This window comes from Lygodium microphyllum, chromosome 24 (genome assembly GCF_053477565.2).
Source record: "Lygodium microphyllum isolate KBCC chromosome 24, Lygodium_microphyllum_v1.1.10, whole genome shotgun sequence".
NCBI classification, from domain to species: domain Eukaryota; kingdom Viridiplantae; phylum Streptophyta; class Polypodiopsida; order Schizaeales; family Lygodiaceae; genus Lygodium; species Lygodium microphyllum.
In genome coordinates, this window is record NC_141158.1 from 97674504 (window position 1) to 97688766 (window position 14263).

Below are 14263 nucleotides of genomic sequence, written 5' to 3' on the forward strand. Positions count from 1 at the left end.
CTAACCCAAAACTGAAATAGTTAAATTCTTCCTAGTTCTAATGAAGAAGATTCATTCTTCAAGCTCTTTCCCTACTCCATTCAGCAACATGCTTGCCTTCTCCATTCCTCTCCATTTTTTATGTAATCCTTTTTTCAAGTTCCCTTTTCTAAGCTTCTCCCCTTCTCCATTCAACAACATGCTCCCCCCCCCCAATGTAACATTGCAAAGCTATCACTTCTACCATTTTTTAAGCAATCCTTTCTTCAAGTTCCCTTTTTTGAAAGTCTTAGCAAAGTTAGCCTTCACATTTAAAGCTATTTTTGCATGTGTTTACACAATTCTTCATTATTCCTATCATTCTCAAACATGCCACCCCTACTATCACAAATCCAAAAATTAATGTTCAAAAATCCTCATCTGGTCCATTTGATGCCTCAAATATTCAATGGGAGGCACAATCCATCATCAAAGTTTGAGGTCCAAAACATTGCCTACATTCCATGGGATTGGTTGGATGATTTCATATGTGGTGAATCCCAAAAAGAGGATGCACCTACTGGCTTTTGCAAGCAATGGACATCAAAGAACACACTAGGTAAAATATTACATCCGACGACAGATAGTCACATGCAACTTATCAGGTAAATCCATACTTCCAAAGCACAATGTAGCAACCTTTGTGAATGTATTTCTTGAAGGAGTTTTAGCCTAAAGTTGCTTTGAGGGATCAAGTAGACCTTCCCTTTGTACCATAAAAGTCAATTATGCCATTTGAAGTTTGGATATTCTTCATTTACCCTTTGCTATAATTTCTGCATTATTGTGGCAGCATGCTCCTCCATCATATATTCCTCTTGTATGTCATTTATCTAATCTTTATATAAAGTGGAGACGGTAGATACATTACATGCCCACATCCTAGAGAGCGCATTTGCTACTACATTGTCTTTTCCAGCCATGTATGCTATCTCAAAATCATATGATTGAAGAGTTGCCAACCACCTTCTTTGCTTAGGAGACAAGTTGGGATGAGAGAGGAAGTCTTCAACACCCTGTGATACCTTTTCACTTTAAAGTGACTTCCATAGAGGTAATGATGCCATTTTTTTACTGCATGTAGTATAACTAGCATCTCTTGCTCATATACATGCATTTGCCTCTCTTTATCATCAAATTTTTTGCTCTCATATGCAATGACACCATGTTCTTGGGCTAAAACAGCCCCCAATGCTCTCCCACTAGCATTTGCATAGATCACAAAGACCTTAGAAAAGTCGGGACAAACCAATATAGGTGCTAAAATGAGGAGTTGCTTCAGCTCATTGAAGATTTTGTCAGCTACTTCATCCCAAAAGAAAACTTCTTTCTTTAACCTATCGCTCAATGGTGCAGCAAGCATAATTCTTTGGAGCCTAATAGTATTCGAAATTGCCACAAGGAGATGCTTTATTACAAATTCAACATATGTTTATCTTGGACTATTTGCAATTAATATCTATCTTAAAGTTTAGCATCTTTCATATTACCTTTACATGTTTATCATCATTAAGATAAACAAAGTTAACCATTCTTCTCGCATTTGCAATCACCCTCCAGCCACAAGAATGGCTATCATCCTGATGGGGACACTGCAACCACCAACACAAAGTAAAACTATAAAGAGGACGGATGGTAGTTCATAGAATAAACTTATGTTTCAATTATTTTAATGAATAACTTACCGCAACTTGTCTATATTGCATTGTTGCAAGCAAATCAGACGGCATAGGGGGTCTTTTCTCTAGCTCTTCAATTAATCTTTTGGCACCTCTATATATAAAATATGTTGAAATTTAGAGTACTTACAAAAAAAAGAATTGAAATATCAAGGAGCCCTTGGATAATATAACTTACAATTCAGCATTTCCATGGCTTCCTTTCATAGAGTTGATTAAAAAACATTGCTTATCCACAAGGTCTATTGCAATCAAGCTCCAATGAGAACTAAAAGCAATCATATCTCAACAAATTAGTAGGATAAAATCTCAAAAACTCTAATAGAATATTGAATCACTTACTTTTCATTATATGGAATTATAAGGAGCTCCAAAGTATCGAAGTCAATCAGATTGAGCCAGTGCTCAATAAAACTTGTATCAAGCTCGTTCCTCATAAAGAATGAGATAGATGGATCAAGAACCTCAATTTTTTATTGTATATCCAAAGGAAACTCATGCATTATATACCTAGAAAAGACATATAAATAGTGAGTATAAACAAGAAAAATCTTATTGTTAAAAAAATATCAAAAAGTATAAGTAATTATGGATGGATATACCTTAGGCCAACAAGAATAATACTGTCATTTACTTCTCTTCTTTTATCCTTAAGAATCTGAACACATATAGTATCAAAGGAGATAACCTCGGTTCTTTTACCTAAGTCACCAGGTAAGAAACAAAACACACTGAATCCTTTTGGATTACTGCTTCAAGAAGGGTGGCTAGCTCATTTTCAAAGGACTCTAGTTGCTCTGTTTCCCTTTCTTCAACCCTTTGCCTCCTATACTCTCTCCATTTATTTGTCTGTTCCTCTTTAGCTTTCTCCTCTTTTTCATGTTGCCTTGTATCCCTCTCATGGGTGACATCCTCAACCCTGAGACTAGAATCTTCTTTCTTTCTCTTAGCTGGGGGCACATTAAGGATATTAAATGTCTTCACATAAGTGAGGGGAATTGGCTCAAGGACCTTTGAAAATCTATATCTTAGCCTCCTAAGAATTACCATGTCCTTGTCCATGAGTGTGAGCCTATGAGCATGAGCAACACAAATATAAGCATCTTGAAAAAACTCAACTAAAAAATCCTCTGTGGCTTCTTGTATACAATTAAGAGCTGTTCTTGTCCATTTGAAACTATCCAAACTATATTTGTCACAAATCTCCCTGACAAGCCTCTGAAAAGATAACTTTGGAATTGCATTGTCAAGAGCCTTTACTGCCTTCCTAATCTCCCTTAGGCACCTGACATTTTGAGAAAAATTTCTTTTTGGCTTTGACTTTCTAGAGAGCTTCTGAGGCTTTGAAGACTGATGAATCTTTGATGTTAAATCCCTAGGATCAATCTTCTCCTTTCTTGCTATTGCCTTAGTCCTAGCCATCTGCCAAAAAAAGACATGTTACTTCTTCTCCCGCATGTCCAGCGAAACGCGAGTTTCAGATAAGAGGTATCCATGCTGCATGTCGTTTTCACGTTTCAGCTGAATTTTTCTCGGAGCGTGTCCAGTGAAACGTGAGTGTCAAGCAAGGCGCCTCCTTGCAGCTGCTTCTTTTCGCGTTTCACCAGACTTGTTGTCCATTGTGTCCAGTGAAACGCGAATTTAAGACAGGAGGCCTCCTTGAAGCACGTTCTTTTTGCGTTTCACCGGACAACTCATGAATAGCAAAGAAATCGACAAAACCAAGAAAAAAGAGCTTTGATCTAAGGAAAGCTTTTAAAATTACATAAAATATCCATAGAATTAGGGAAGAAGTTTGAAGATTTCCTTAAATCTCCACAACATTAAGGAATGCTCCCACTGTGGAAAAAATTCTTTTGTAGTACTGATAAGCTCATAATAACATAAAGGATTAAGGAAAAGTATCAAAAGAATGCATTGAATGGAGCCTGTTATTGAAAAGCAAGATGCAAAAAACCATACCTTCTTTTTAGCTTGTTCTTCACAATCTCAGCCTAATGACGAGAATATGCTCGAAGGTTTCCTTTGTTGGGGAAGCAGTGAAATGCTTGGAGATTGGAAGGAACACCAAAGGTAAAGGCGGAGTAGCAATGTTTTCTGCTTGCTGGAAATGTGGTGAAAGGCGAAGGCGGTGAATTTGCATGGACTCAACGTTCTTGGCAAAGTGTTAAGTAACACACGTGTGACGTATTCTCGCTTGCCGGAATTTTTTAATCCATGGTACAAGCATTACTTGGAAAAGTGTTATGTAACACACGTGTGACGTATTTTCCAAAAAAGGGAGTGCGCACTTCTTCTGAGGAGTTTGATACAGTGTATTAAGTGAGACACGTGTGCACGTATTCTGAGGCATTTTGTGCATGTAAAAATATTGGAAATTTCATCCAAATTTGCGGTCCTGTTTATTTTTTCATCATTACATAAACTTTTTGTTGGAACTATCACCACATGCTTAACGGTCAATATAAAAGCATTTCGAAGCCATTTCTCCGACATTGTCTTCTTTTCTACCGAAATTTCGTCTCGACTTCCCTTCAAGGTCCTTGCTTCTTGTGTGAAGAGCAGTTCAATAATCTTTGATAGGTAACAAATTGTTTTTATTACAAGTATTTTAACAAAATAAAATTGATTAATATAGAAAGAATTTTTAATAACACTTGAATAATTACAGATCATAAATTTCTGTGTTTCCATAGAATTAATTTATAGTTCATGTTTCTCTTCTTGATTTGCATATTTTGACCGGTGAAACGCGAAATAATGTCCTTGTTAGTGATATTTTGCTAAGTATCGCATTTCACTGGTGAGATATTGAAATAATTTTCATCTTCAAGGTAGTGTCCGGTGAAATGCGATTTCTTCACAGCATTTACCTTGGACACTTTAATTTTCGCGTTTCACCAGTCAACTAAAAAAATTTCTCCTTTTTTGATTTTTTTGTCTTGAAAAATGCAATTTTGGGGCCTCTTTCCATGGTTCCATCTTGTTTTATTGGATATTGTTGCCATTCTACTTTGTTTTCAAGAATAAATCTTTTCCTGGTCAAGATGACAAAGAGGAAGCTATCTCTGGAAGGAACGGATGAGGAGGAGCTAATGGAGACATCTGATGATAGGCTCTTTGATTTCTTACACACCACTGGAAATTCTTCCAAGTTTGGCTATATCAGGGAAATTTTCAATGTTCCTTTTGATTTGAAGGAGTTATTGGAGGATCTTGAAGATAAACTTAAGGAGTACAGATGTTTTTATGATAGACATGTGCAAGGTTTGGAAGTCAATGGATTTGTTCATTATAGTGATGTCATGGGAGCCACCAGTACATCCAGGTCAACTTTGCTAGGCAGGTTCAACCTCATTGATGAGGAATTCAGAAATAAAGAAACATGTTGCCCTTTCCACAGGTATCAAGACCAATGCCTTCTGATCCACAAGGACGTTGGATTTATTGTGTATCTTCAGTACATGGAAAATTCTTCTCCAAATATAGGCCAACAAGGAAAGCTAGAGGATATTGCAAGTATGGATAAGGAGGTCGAAGAGAAGGAGGAGATGTTCCAAGAAGATGTTGAGAATCAACTTGTCCAAGGTTTTGATGTAGGTTTGTTCAAGAGCGACAATATCACAATGGTGGAAGAAAAGGAGATCGAGCCAAGCGCACAGGTTGATGAAGAAGGTTCTCTTGTATGTGTTCCAACATTTCCCACTTATCTTATCAACAAGAAGAGATATGTGTTGCTAAATGATATTCAACATCTTTTTGATCTTAGAGAAGATTATTGCTTAGCAATCCTTGCAGGTTGAGGCAAAAATGACATGAATTTTATAGGTTATGAACAAGAACCACTAGCAAGTCTTGATGTTGAGGGAGAGAATTTCCAAGATAGCTCCATAGCCTTACATACATGTATTAATTAGATCATAGAATACGAAAAGGGGGGGCTACCTACAGAAGAAGAGTTCTTGCAGGTCCAGAAGAAACTTCATATTGATGATGTAGGGTATGAAGAGAGATTGAAGTCTCCATCAGATGAGAAGCCCAAGAGTTCAATAAATCTTTATGATGATAGTCTTCTTGAAGAAGACGAACACCCTAAGGTATGAAATATAATTCAAAGTTACCCATTGAGTTTATGTTAGACTTTATTATGCATTATAGATATCTTATATCTTGTACTGTTGTGGTTTGTTCTGTAGATTGAGATTGAAGATCTGGACAACTTTCTTGGAAGGGCCAAGGGCTCTAGGCCAATGAAGCTTGGAAAAAATCAAAGCCTTGGCCATTATATTGGAAACTTAAACAATCAAACAATTGTAATATATCATAGTAGATTGTCAAGCTCTCCAAGTCGACCAAGGATGGCTCTGAGAGCTATCTCAAAGGTAATTGGATCTCAAGTTTTCAGCAGAGGTTTGGACAAGATCATTTTAGTGGAGAAGGAAGAAGCCATAAGAGTTTTTGGCTTCATGCCTTGATACAGTGGATCTAGAGCTGGATATTTTGGAGTTCTTGGCTCCTATTTGCTCTCTTATATAGGAGATAGTAAGAATTTGAAGCTTCTTCCAGGCTATCGGAAACAAGAGTTTTTGAAATACAGAGGTCTTATTGAGTGGGATGAAACAAAAGATTCCTCTAGAGGTCGTGTCGAGCTACCTGAAACCAAGGACTCCTCTGAAGGCCCTGTTGAGGTGTCTGAAACTAAGGACTCTTCTGCAACACAATCAGACTAGAAGATGCCAAAGATTAAGGGTTTCTTGAAACCCATCTTTTCTCAACTCTTTGTTTGGTTTGTAACCATTCTGTAAATCTTTGCTTTGCGCAAGAATTTAAATATCTATCTTTTCTTCTTTCGGTAACAATTTGTATAGTCCTTGCTAAAGATGATGTATTGCTTGATGTGGTTGTATCTTTAAGCTTGAATTTATGCCAAATTTGTCGATACAACCATTGAAAGACCTCTAATAAACTGTTAGCTTTGTGACTTCCACCTCCATATCTTGTGTGTCTGAAATATTTTGTTCTTGCTTGATAATGTGATTTTTCCATACCTTGGGTTGACCAGATAGATAGAGATCCATATTGTTTAATAAAGTATGGAGCATGGTTGTATAGAATATGCTGCATATTCAACAAATAAAGAAAGTTATTAAAAAACATTATATGAGTTCGACAATGAAGAAACAAACATATACAAACTTCTTACCATATAGTGAGTAAAGTGTTGATCACCCCAAGCTTCTGTCATCGCCTTTTTGAAAAGGTTCAATTGGTTTTTAAAGTCTTTGAGATCATCATCATTCCATTCAGTCTTATCACAATAAAAAACACTTTGTCTAGTGTTTCCCAAACTTTAGCTTTTCTATTTCGAGCTTGTCCATTATCAGTGTGATCCTTAACTGCATTATGTAGGGATTTCCACTGATTAAATTTAATAGTGAGCCACCATTTCTCGAGTTTATCTTGCCAAGTCTCCCATGAAAGCCTAGAAACCTTCTAGCCTTCACTTGACCAATAGATGGTTTTTTTGGGACACAATTACCATCCTTAGACTTTTGAAGATATGGTTCAATAACAACATTGCCACCATGCAAACCAATTGTAGAGAGAACTTTTTCAACCTTTATTATAGCATTTGTTCTAGTTGATAATGGCTTCAACTTCCATGCAAATCCTATATAGAGATGAACAAGCTTTTCAATTATCCTGCAAAGTGCATGAAGTGTACAAATATGGGCATTCGCTAAAGGAATGTCCAAGACTGGTTTAAACTGTGGATCCTTATTGTGCTTAGAGAGAGCTCTATTCCAATTGCTTGAGTTTAACTCTGCAGCTGGTGACATGCAGTATAAGCCAGGAGATCTCGAGTTAGCTCCCTTTGATACATTATACATACATTTGAGTGTCTTTAGGTCACCAGCTATGTGCCACTCAATCCTGTAGTTCCCAAATCCTTCAACAAATAGCTCTTCTCCTGCTTGTTGCCTTTGAATAACATTAGGTATTGATGTTTGATGAAAAACCCAATATAGTATATCAAAATTCTCAGTATCTACCTCAAATGCTCCTAGCCACCATATGTTATATTTAGATTGAACACTAAATGATGTTGAGTGATTGCAATGACCTGACGAAAGTGCTCTATTCATCAAGGTGATAGAGATTCTCTCCAATTTTTTACATTTCAGAATCTCACTTTCATCAAGTTTAATCACAAATCTAGCCACTCCATGTGCCTCTGCTTACTGACAAGTCATAAAATTTGATCATTAAGCATTTTAGGGTAGGCAAGTCAAGGAAAATATTGTTAAATTCATTGAATGTAACCTCCTTTTTCTTGCCCTTGAAGCTAGCCTTGATATGAAAAGGCTCACCTAGAATCTCCATCACTTTGTTATTAACTCTCTGTCTGATAATCCTAACCACAAATGGATTCGGAAGTATGCAATTGCGTACCTGTCCTTGCTTCATATTTGATTGTAAAAGCTGGAAAAGTTGCATATAAGCATTTCGACTGATACCAATACTATCCAGTGTCTTCTGTACTAACTCAGAATCCAAAGAATGATCCTTTACAAATGACTCCAAGCATTTTTTCTTTGCCTTTTTAAATTTCTTCTTCTCCAAAATATCCTTTGAATTTACTAAAGGAAGAAGATGATAATAAAACTGAGCTGCTTTTAAAGAATCTCTTTCACTTGCATTTGGTTGTAGAAGAGATCTAAGCAAAATTAGCATCACAAATCAATGCAAGTAGTTTAAATAAAGCCATATTTAAGATTTTTCAAGTGAAAAAAATTATACCTTGCTTCTTGGATTCTTTTACCACAGCCTCCTCCTCCTTGTTTGAGATTCTCAATAATTTTAAGAGCTCTTTGTCGATTTCGAAGGCCTAATAAAGTTTGCTTTCATTGATAAGCTTTGATACGCTTTTCCAATGAATGAATTTTTTGTTGACAATCCTCTAGCTTCTGCAACAACTCTATATTGTATTTCATCAAAAGATAATTCTCTAGTCCAAGGATATCCTTTTCTGCAACAAGATTAAGTGTATAACCTAAAAATCCATTGTAGCCATCACCAATAAACCTCATTAATGATGAGCTATTATAGAAAGGAGGAGTGCTATTTCTGCTAGGATCTTTGGCATATAGCTTTCCATCTAACCAAAGATCAATATTCTTCTTTCCTTCAAACCTCAGTATATGTTTCATAGACTCTATAATCGTGATAGATTTTGTTCTCTTTCTTATTGGTTCATACTCACTATCTAACTCAATATGAAGATGATAGAGAGGTCTTTTATGAGAGCTACATAGATCATTAGATGATTGATCCATAGCTGAGTTACAGAGATCATTGGGTGATTGATCCATAGCTAAGGATATGATTAGAAGCAAGAACGAAAACAAAGAAGAGACTACTAAGGAGGAGAAAAAAAGAAGAGAGAAACGATGGAGGGAGGCAATCGAGTATCCACCAAAATTCAAATTGAATATTACTTTTCACTTTAATGAGGAGAGGTAAGATCTTCATTATGACAACCTTGCCAACTTTATGGCGACCTAGATTTCTAGGTTTGATGTGACCACGAGAATATCACGACAATGACTTATTAACGAATTTTGATATTTTAACTTACCAAAATATAAACCTTTTAAAATTCTATAAAATGATTTTATTTTTTAAATTGTTTTCTCTCTCTAGGATCTCTTACAGGGCATTTTCGAGACCTCAAAACTCCCCTAATGATAGCCAAGAGTACTCAAGTTTTTTCCTATTCTTCATTTTCTCTCTCCTACCATGGACTAAGTCTTTGTCACTCAAGTCCACTATCAAACCAGACCAACATCAAATCAAGGAGGGGATTCGGAAGATTTGGAGCAGATTTCTGAAAATTCTTGAAGACCTCAAGACTAACAAGGCAAGCAACACTCAGTTAGTCACAACTAGTATCTCTTGATATTACTCATCTAGTGTCTCTTGACACTTATGCACACTCAAGATCAACCTTTGGGCTAAAAATTGAGAATTCTTGGAGTTGATTTGCTGCTACCTTTGCAACTCCAACGTGGGAAAAGGCTCACCAACCATCAAGTTCAAAGGGGTTGGGTTTCATACCTGGCAAACTCGCATCAAGCTTATCCTAATGAAGAAGGGTCTATGGGCCATCACAAGTGGCAAAGAAAAGAAGCCTCGTGATGCAAACTTGGCAGTCACTTGGCAAAAGAATGATGATAAGGCTCAGGCCATTATCAAACTGGAGCTAGATGATAGCTATATCCACCATGTGGATAACTGTGATACTTCACAAGATACATGGAACAGACTTGACACTTTGTTTGGTACACAGTCTAAGTCATCAAAGTATGGTCTCTTGATTGAATTTTTTAGGCTTGAAATGAATTCCAGCACATCACTTGCCACACAACTAAATTACATGAAAGGACCTCTAACCTAGTTTGCAAGAATCAACATTAAATGAAAGAAGATGTTTGCATTGGTGTTCTACTCAAAAGTTTGCCTCCTGAATATAATAACGTGTCAACAACTCTAATCAATATGCCAAACCCTAAGCTTGTTGATGTCCAAGCATCACTGTTAGAGGAGGAAAAGAAGCTAAAAAATAAGGAAGAACCAACCACCTCTAGAGATGAACAAGCATTAGATGTTGGCAGCAGGTACAAAGGCAAGAAGGACCAGCTTTTCTATGACTTTTGCAAAAGGACTAGACACACTGAGAAGTTCTACCACACCAGAAAGAGGTCCCAAAAGTCCTATCTAGTTGCTATTAAAGAAGAAGAAGAACATGGAGCAAAAGAAGAAGAAAACCACCAGGAGAAGGACAAACCTCATCAGTCCTTCTATTCAGATAGACTTTTTTAGCCTTGTATTGCCTAGCCCTAATGCTTCAGACATAAACTTGTAAACTCCTCATGTAGCCTTGTACTACAGCCTCTATACACTTTGTGAGGCCCCTGTTACAGCCTCTAGATGTCCTCCATGTTTGTGGTACCCACACTTAGCCTTTTTTGCGAGACAGCCTCTAGTGTTTTGCCATGTTTATGATGTGCCCACACTTTGCGAGTGTTGCTCTCACTAAAGCCTCTACACACTTTGTACTTCTGGTTGTGATTGAGGAGGGGTGTTGAGATTTTTACAATCACACCTACTTAGCCTCTTTGTATGAAGCAGTGTGGGCTCAAGACTAGAATCCCATAAGCACAATAAGAGAAGTCCTACCATCCAATTTCCTATAAAGTATTGTACTTGCTCTCTTTTCTAATGCAATGTCATAGTACTTTTGTCCTTTAGTAAAGTCTCTATGTCATTGTCAGTCTATACACAAGATTGTGTTTATGAGTCCAAGCTTCCATCTTGGAACCTAATTCACTTGTGTAACAATCAGTCATAGTGTCTTCATGAACTCACTCTTTCTCTTCCAACCTCCATAGCTTCCGCCTCAAGCCATGTTCTAGATCCATGTTTTTATAGCTCCATATATTGTGGTACTACAATTGGCCATGGCCATCTAAATCTTGGTAGCAATACTTGGCTATTCTTGATCCAATAGATCAATAGGAACTCTATCGATGTTGGCAAATGCATTTTCCTTACCTCTCCTACCCTAGGAATTGAGGCGGTGCTTCTACTATTTTTGATTTGTAGATATCTTACCCAAGTACTCTTAGGGAGCTCCATCCTTTCCTTTGACCCTGTGTGCTTTCTCTTCCGATGATTGTTGATAGTTTTCCATTATCATCAACCTTCCCATTCTCATCCTTATTTGCTTGGCCTTCCATTTTCCTGCCAACTTTAGCCTTCGACCCAAGATGGATAATTAGCTTACATAGCATTATCTTCCTACTCTTCCTTTGTTTCAAGGCACTCCCTGTGGTAATGGCTTCATCGGCCACAATTGAAGCATGTACATGCAAACTTACTCCACGTGATTCTAAACTTGAGTTCTCCAATATGAGGTACATCCAACACAAGACACTTATGCTTTTCTTCTCTAGTATCCCAAAGTAGATAGACCCCATTTTTGAAGAGGCTCACAAATATTGGAATGCGTATTGTTCTCCAATGGTCTCTAGCAATTGTGGGTAGCATATTAGATATATATAGCATAAACATGCAAGGAGGTTCGGTATTTTGACCTAGGCTAGACAAACTTTCTTAATGCAATCACAACCCAACTCCATTAGTTGTTGCCATGGCATGTCATTTATGAGATCTAATCCCTAGAAAGTATGCCCCTTGAGCTAGTATTTTCTACACAACTTCACCATTATGAAATACCGCTTCATAAAAGCCTTCGCTACAGTAGTAGATTTGATTGATATTTGCCTTGCCCTTAAGAATTGTATTAAACCACCTAGGAGCATCCATGGCCTTTTACACCGTCCTATGAAAAAACCAAAGTTGCTTTAGAGTTGAAGTGCAACACATTTGCACATACCTTGTTCACATCAAGTGTGACCTTTTTGGAGGGCCCCTCAAGCTTCTCCATATTCTTGTTGATGTAGCTTGCTAGTAGATCAATGAGACTAGTAGGTTGGTTTCCAAACTAAGCTTCGCATCTCCTTCGATGTTGATCAAGGGCCTACCTAATTCTCATTTTTGCAACCACAACATAGTCTCACTTTCAATTGCATATAAGATATCTCTCTTTTCTCCCTCTTCGCCTTGAGCGAGTCTCCAAGACCACTTTTGGTTATGCTTGTATCCATCTCTTGATTCATGTTGCCTTTGGACATCCCCTCATCATCCTCTTACTTCTCCTTTGGTTTCTATAGGAGCTTGAAGGTTAAGTTCCATGCAAGATGTTGCATGGGCTACTTGTGCCACATGGTAGGGTAGCACTTAATGTGATTGTGCCACATGTGTAGCCCTCTAACCATGACTTATTCGTGTCATACTTCCTCTTCTCTCCTTACGCCTCTCTCTCTAGCAAAAACCATGGCCATCAAGGCAATTTTAGAAATTGGGATTTAAGTGGTTTGATTGCATTTCTAACACTCCAATACTCTAGTATGAGATTATGATTCTTTTATGTTTTTTGTGCTTATGGAGGTTGACCAAAAGACTTCTATAGGCTAGAAATATTCCCTCTCCTAAGCCTCAAGCTTAGCCACATTACATATGATAGTGTTCTAAGGGATTATTTATTTAAGATTCCCTAAAATTTGTCACAATTATATCTATTTGAAGAATTTTTAATGTGTAATATTTTCTCATGCAGAATAGAACGCTTGTTTAAAATTTCTTTACATGAAATAAGATGAACAATGACACCATTATAGGGTCCAAAATTTGATGTGTAGGTTGTTTGATGCTTTGCATTTTGGGAAGAATTAAAAGGTCTTTTTTTCCCCAAACAACCTAATAGGTTGAATGAAAAATGCCTCAAACCAAGCAATTGGATGTTTTTGTTGGACAACTCTATCCATAGCATATCTTCAATCCTAGCCTCATAATTGGCCACAAAAGTCACATTCAAGCAACATAAGTGGCTCAAGTCTTACTTTAGTATATTTGAAAATGCATGTGAAGCCAGCATTTGATGATACTTTACAAAAATTAAATAGTATATTTTTTTAAATGTAAAGGAATTTTTTTCAAAATCAATTAAGAAATAAGTTAAAAAGCACTGTTATTTGGCATATAAACAACCATGAAACCCCTCACTTTAACAATGATTGTTAGAGGTCAAAATATACTAAGATATGGATGTTTTTATGTGTGAAACACAAGAGGGCAATATGCTAACAAAAATGCAAAAACCTAGCAAGCCACACATGTGTTTGTGTGTCAACATGAAAAATGTATCATTAAAACTCCTGACAAACTCCAAACTCAATGCCAATTGTTGTGATGATAAGACAAGTAGGTCACTTACATTTAAGGCACATTATTGTCATCTCAAAAGAACTAGGTGGCAACACCCGGAGATCTTAAGGTGAAGCCCACTATGGGAGAATATTTACTTGAGAGAACTCCTCAAGTACTTGGGTGTCTTTTACTAGAGAAACAGATGTCAAGTTTTCTTCCCTTTGTCTCTACAAATCCCGCACAACTTTTTAGAGATTTTTTGGGCCTACAATCATAATTCTTTTGTTGCAATGCATTCAATATTTATTGAGAATGCAAATTGTTGAGAAGTATGTAGATGAGGCCTGTCTCTATCAACAGCAAAAGTACCCAGCTTTTGTATGGATGAGACCTTACCTTCTCACATATTTTGGTAGCATGAGAGTATGATCCATGGTGGTGATCCACCGTTTGATCATTGATGATATGGGTATGGCATGATTTGGCACAATTCCATTGGATAGGTGGTTTATCCCAATTGGGAAAGATAAGATGGGTGTGGAGCATGTTTGTGGCACAATTGAATTGGGTGGGTGGTTATCCCAATTGGGGAAAATAATTGGCAGGGAAATCGACAGCCCCTTGATAGAGACGTACACGAGAGCCTCGTGAACCTCATCGTGGGGACTGCACGTTCTACTTGCCAAAAATAGACACAGAAAACTGGCTGGTTTTTCTTGCCAATCCATTAAAAA